The following is a 6,000-nucleotide window of genomic DNA, read 5'->3' as shown; positions in this document are numbered from 1 at the left end:
CATGCTTGAAATGAGAAACAAGTAAACATAAAAAAAAAAAAAACTCTTATTCAACACAAGCAAAGTGTATTGCCATCGAAGCATAACTACTGTGGTAGGGACCAAACTTATAGAGCGCAACCTAGGTGAAGGATTGAACAGCAAAATGTTTGCATTACATTTAAATTCCTGCACGTTGGTACTGTCTTAAAACATGGAGCAGGGAGGGAATTTCAAAGTTAACTGGCTCAAGGTGAAAAGCTACAGTGAAGGGGTGGAATTTAGCAACTAGTCGAATGAAACGAGAATATTTATACTGAAAGTGTACGAATGGAGTAAGTTTTTCAGAGCACATTCTGTACAAATACTTATAAAACTACCATAGGGATGTAACTGTGGTGATGAGACAGGGGCTGGAGCTAGTCAGACAATGTGGGACCACTTAGGTTAGAATTTTTTTTTTTGCACTATTTCAGAGAGAGAGGGTGGGGGGCTAATGGTTAGTGCACCAGTCGAGATGTGGTAATAATAATACTCCATGCATGGGCGAATAGTGACGTTGTAGAGATATCCATGGAACAGGGTCTTGCTCTTTGATCAAAATGAAGTATAGTTTTTAGTCTGGGGAAGCCATTCTTCCAAGCATTACCTCTTCCTTCTCGCTAATCACTTGAGGCATCCGATCCAAGGAAGGCTAACAGATCAGATCACAGTAAATTTTGCATTGAATCAGCATAGCGCATATTTGGAAGATCTGGATTCCCTACTAGAAACTGACATAATCTCTCCTTCTTTCTTTCTTTCTTTCTTTCTCTCTTTCTCTCTTTCTTTCTACCTCTCTCTTTCTCTCTCTCTCTCTCTCTCTCTGATTTTGTATTATAAATATTATTTTCACTCTTTACTTTCTTATTACTCATTACTCTCTATATCTCTCTCGAAATGCATCCTTTCTCTCTTTTTATAATTATTCTCTCTCTCTTCCTTCCACCCCTCTCTCTAGAAGCTTCTCTTAACTCTCCTATAGACTTACATCTTCTCTATCCCAACGCGCTTCTCTCTCTCTCTCTCTCTCTCTCTCTCTCTCTCCTTTGCCCTTTTATATACTTACCATTTGCTGTATCCGGAGCCCCCTCTCTCTCTGTCACTTTCTCTTTCTCTCCCACTTTAAAGATTGCTTGTATACTTACTATTTCTCTCTATCTAAATTGATCCACTCTCTCTCTCTCTCTCTCTCTCTCTCTTTCTCTCTCTGTCGCTCGCTCTGTCACGTTATCTTTCTGCCACGCATTTGATCTCTCTCTGTCTTCGTTCACCTCTCTCTCTTTCTCTTTAGAAGCAGCTTATTTACTCACTCCTCTCTCTCTCTCTCTCTCACTCCTCTCTCTTTCTCTCTCTCTCTCTCTCTCTCTGTCCCTCTTTATTCTAGCCGCTTTAATTCCTCTCCCTATTTCTAATTGTAATAGGCGTTAGTCATCTTTCTCATCAATCAATACACCCCTCTCTTTAAAAATACAAATAATACCCCTCTCCTATATTTTCTATATTATACCATTAACCTCACACTCCTACCCCGTCTGTCTATAAACGTTTCATCTCATTGCTTTATCCCTTCCTCCTCTCACCCCACCCGCTGTATGTTTTCTTTCTTTCCAGTATTATCTCTGGTTTCCTTTGATCTCTCGCCTTAAAAACACAATACAGAACCACCCTGTCTACAGCTTTAGTCACTCTATTGCTCTCACGCTTACTCGCTTTCCCTTCTCTCTCTATCACTCCCCTTCTCATATTTCTTTTTTCTCTCACTCACAACTTGACAAAACGTTACAAAACGCGACCCTCCACCCTCTCGCGCAATCACCATTGTACCCATACCCTCACTATGCACGACATGTATTTCTCCTTTTCCTCCCTAATATGTTCTATTTAATATCACGCTTACTCTCCCTCGCCCCTCCATCTCTTTCTGTTTCAGTTATGAACCGATCAGTTTCAAACCTCTTAGTTTATATCTTACAGCGACTCGCACCCTCTTTATATATCTCCATGTGCTTCTCCTCAGCCTTATACTCTAGTTACTTAGCGGGCTGTAAGACCACGTGCTAAACAAACACAGTAGGAGGAGAGTCTCTAACAGTATTACCGAGGCAGCGTTAGCTCAAGCTGCACGCCCCAGCAAGTAACTATATATATATGTGTATATATAAGTATACATATATAGATATCATATATGTAGTGAAATAATAGTGTTGTTGTCGTACCCCTCCCCTCCCCCCTCCAAAACCTTACTATTGAACAATTGGAACGCTACGGCCTTTTTAGCCCGTTATTCGAAATCCCGCTCGGCCTTTTATGTTTACAATAATGGACCAGAATAATCAAGTAAGTCAAATCTCGTCAATAACATGCTTTATGTGGTTATAAGAGCCATCAATAACTGGGGGATCAGTTTGTAATCATTATTATTAACAAAATTGATCCCCCAGTTTTAGGCCGCAGCTCAAATATGATTTTGCGTATTGAGTGGTTTTCGCTCAAGCCGGTTGTTTTTGTCTATATTCGTCATCATCACACAAGATAAAAAATACAATTAATTTTTCTTTTCAGTCTTGCTATTTTATGTACCTATGTATCTATTTAAATGTTAAATTTTATTAATAAAATCTATTAATTTATGAAAAAAAAAAAAAAAACAGAAAAGGTTTTAATTTTTGAATGTTGGACAACATGTGTCATACTGACTGTTGATGTTTTGTATAACGAAAGAAAGGAAAAAGTGGGGGTTCGCTTTTTAATTGTTTTTAACTTCTAAAATGAACCCCTAGTTTGTGAACACTCAAAAGTGCGTTGTGTTCGATCTGTTTATATCTTAAAAAAATAATTAGCGAATTTATTTATTTATTTTAATTTTTGTCTTGAAATAATATTAAAATTTTTTTTTAATTTATAGTCAAATTTTAAATATTTTGAACGGATATTTCGTTAAACATAAATAAATTTTGAGTTGAGCCATTGATGTAAGATTTGAGACACGCTCAATTTCAATTTTGAGGGTTTTTAAAATTCTGTTTATATTTATTTTTATTTTTTACGAAAAAACGAATCGTTATTTTAGAATTCATTTTAAGGAATTTAAAAACAAAAACATAAATATTTAAAAAAAAACGGTGACTATTTTCTCTCCTCCATCAGCCAAATTAATTATTTTTTAACGCTAACCCTTCTCTTTTTTCATAAACTAAATTACTTATTGTTTATTTTATACTTTTGGTACTTATTGGATTGTGCTATTTATTTATTTATTTTTATTTATTTATTTATTTATTTATTTTTGATGGGGTTTCGAATTAATTTCACATTTTTACAGTATCTTTTGTTTATTAAATTGTTAGCTGAAAGTACCGAATATATATTATTAATTTATATTTTTTTCCCTCCCCAACAAAAGCAACCACCATAATAGGTTTAGACGGTTACCTTGGTATTTTTGCAGGATCTGAATCGAACTGTTTATTTTATTTACTCGTTTTAAACCCTAACCTAACTCTAAACTCTAACCTATCCCTAACCTGACTTTTCTGTTTAGTTCAGCAAAAGTCTGATTTGGTTCAAATTCTGTAGAACCAGGGTTCAAGCATTTTTTTCTTTTTTCTAATTTTTGGTTCAAATGGCCTTTCATCGAAGTATGGTTCTACTTTACCCTAGGAGGTCATTCTCCCATGCATTACCCCCTTGTTCGGAAAAGGTGGATTGGCTTATTTATTATTGCCGATCACTTGATGCGCCCCCCCCCTCCCAACAAACACGTGAAGACAGGTCCAAATCTATTTTGAAAACCGTCCTTTTTAGTGGACATTGGATTCTCCACGTTAAAAAATAAATTTCTTTAAAATTGACATCACACCCATTTCATTTATTTTTGTTGGAAAAGGGGTCACTATCTCCACTCCTATTGTTGCATTATGCCGCTTTTTAAAGTCGCGTTGTGAAGCGACGGAAGCGTTTGTGTTCTCTTCTGGCTTGCTAATACTACAACTTTACCAATTACCACTTGGGAAAGTTGTAGTATAGTTAACGGCCGAGAAATCGAAAAATAAAAAAAAGTTAGTACTTGTGCAATGAACGGACATGCTATTATTTATTTTTATTTTTTTTTATTGGATTTTCAAATAAATTCGGTTCTTACAGTATCTTATTTCATTAAATTAAGTGAAAATACAAAATAGTTAACAAGGACTCCTCACCCCATATTAAGAATGACCTTCTAAATAACAGTCCACAAACTGCACAACTAGAGAAACAAAACTAGAATCAGAAGACCAGACCTTTATGTGCTTTAGACTTAACGTGCAACATAATATTAGCTACTTATATTTTCTCTACCGCTCTCCCTCGATCCGCAACTGTACGCTAATCAACCAAGTCTCTGAGAGCATAGATACAGCACCCTTCCTCGATACTAACGCACAAGTACATGTATTTGGTAACTTTAATGTCCACCACAGTAATTGGCTTCGTTTCTCTACTTGCTTCACAGATGCCGCTGGTAGCATAACACATAGCTTCTCTGTATCTCATGTTCTATCACAGCCAGTTACATTTCCGACCTGTCTCCCAGATCGAAAAGATCAAAAAGCCTCACTTCTAGATCTATTTCTGAACACAGTTCTTGGGGATTGTGTAACAAATGCCCATAGCCCACTCGGAAATGCCGATTACCGTTTGATAATGGTAGAAATCGCCCTTAATTCTCGCCCCAAAACTGAAGAGCCATTGCTCAAAATAACATGGTATTATTCTTATAGAAGGCTGACTGAGAAGCCATCAGGGATCTCATCAAAGATGCCCCATGGGAAAATATCTTTTCTCTTCCTGCTGAACAGTGCGCAAATGAGACCACTGATTAGTTCAAAATAGCAATTGAAGCACATATTCCCACACAGAAATTCTGTAGCAAACCCCACTCTCTCCAATGGTTCACTTCTACTTGGGCAGCAGCCATTGCACAAAGGCAGCATGCATAACACAGATTTAACCGACAGAAGTTTAGTACAAACAGACAAAAATATGTAAAAGCTAGAAGTAATTGTAAGAAAGAAGTAGGACCTGTTCTCATCCTGGCTGTGCTATGAAAAAAATTCCTCCGCTGAGGTTGCTCCAGCCCTCTCCAAACTTTACAACAAATGCCTTAATGAATCTTGCTTTCCTGACTGCTGGAAAATTGCTTTTGTGGTACCAGTTTACAAGAATTCTGGCAAAAGAACTGACCCATTAAATCCATTAAATTATCACCCAATTAGCCTCCTCCCGTTTTTCGCCAAAATATTTGAGTCCATAATTAACCAAGCTCTAGTCTATCACCTTACAGCTGCTAAACTTCTGACTGACCAATAATATGGATTTAGGTAAGCCCGTTCTACAGAAGATATCCTAACTGTAATCTCTGAACATATATACCACACACTAGACAAAGCAGGGGAGGGTAGAGCGGTAACCCTAGATATATTAAAGGCCTTTGACAGGGTATGGCACGATGGTCTTCTCAGGAAAATCAGATCATATGGTATCATTGGACGAATATTTAATTAAATCCTTCTTAAATAAGAGAAGAATCCAGGTTGTCCTCACCAGTTGTACATCTAAACAATATGATATAAATGCGGGTGTACCTCAGGGTCTATCCTTGAACCTTTATTATTCTTAATATTCATAAATAACCTCCCTGATAAAATTGTCTCTGAGATGGGTATATTTGCTGATGACCCCACACTCTATAGCAGGCATGAGGGAAAACGAATGAACACATATTTAAGGAAATAACAGAAACATTAGTGGAAGACCTCCAATCTGTAGTGGAATGGGGACAAAAATGGATGGCCACATTCAATGCTGTCAAGACTAAGCTTGTCTCCTTCAATAATTACAAGAAACCTTCTCAACCAACAATAGCTATGGCTAAAGATACATTACCTGAAAGTACTTCTTTCAAACTCCTCCGTTTAACGTTCACAGGAAACATGAGTT

At 36.9% G+C, this 6,000-nt stretch overlaps 1 protein-coding gene across 1 annotated transcript in view; it reads left to right on the top strand.

The window, feature by feature from the left end:
• Nucleotides 1-2,088: 2,088 nt before the first annotated feature.
• LOC145263682 (rho GTPase-activating protein 23-like) overlaps nucleotides 2,089-6,000 on the top strand; it is a 693,682-nt gene continuing 689,770 nt past the window's right edge. The window contains exon 1 of the mRNA XM_080120564.1: nucleotides 2,089-2,358. The gene's annotated coding sequence lies outside the window, so the exon portion shown is untranslated. The remainder of the gene's footprint in view (nucleotides 2,359-6,000) is intronic.

This window comes from Euprymna scolopes, chromosome 39, assembly GCF_053919585.1.
Source record: "Euprymna scolopes isolate OS-2025 chromosome 39, ASM5391958v1, whole genome shotgun sequence".
NCBI lineage: Eukaryota > Metazoa > Mollusca > Cephalopoda > Sepiida > Sepiolidae > Euprymna > Euprymna scolopes.
The sequence above is the reverse complement of the archived record's forward strand: the minus strand, read 5'-3'. Positions and strand labels throughout refer to the sequence as shown.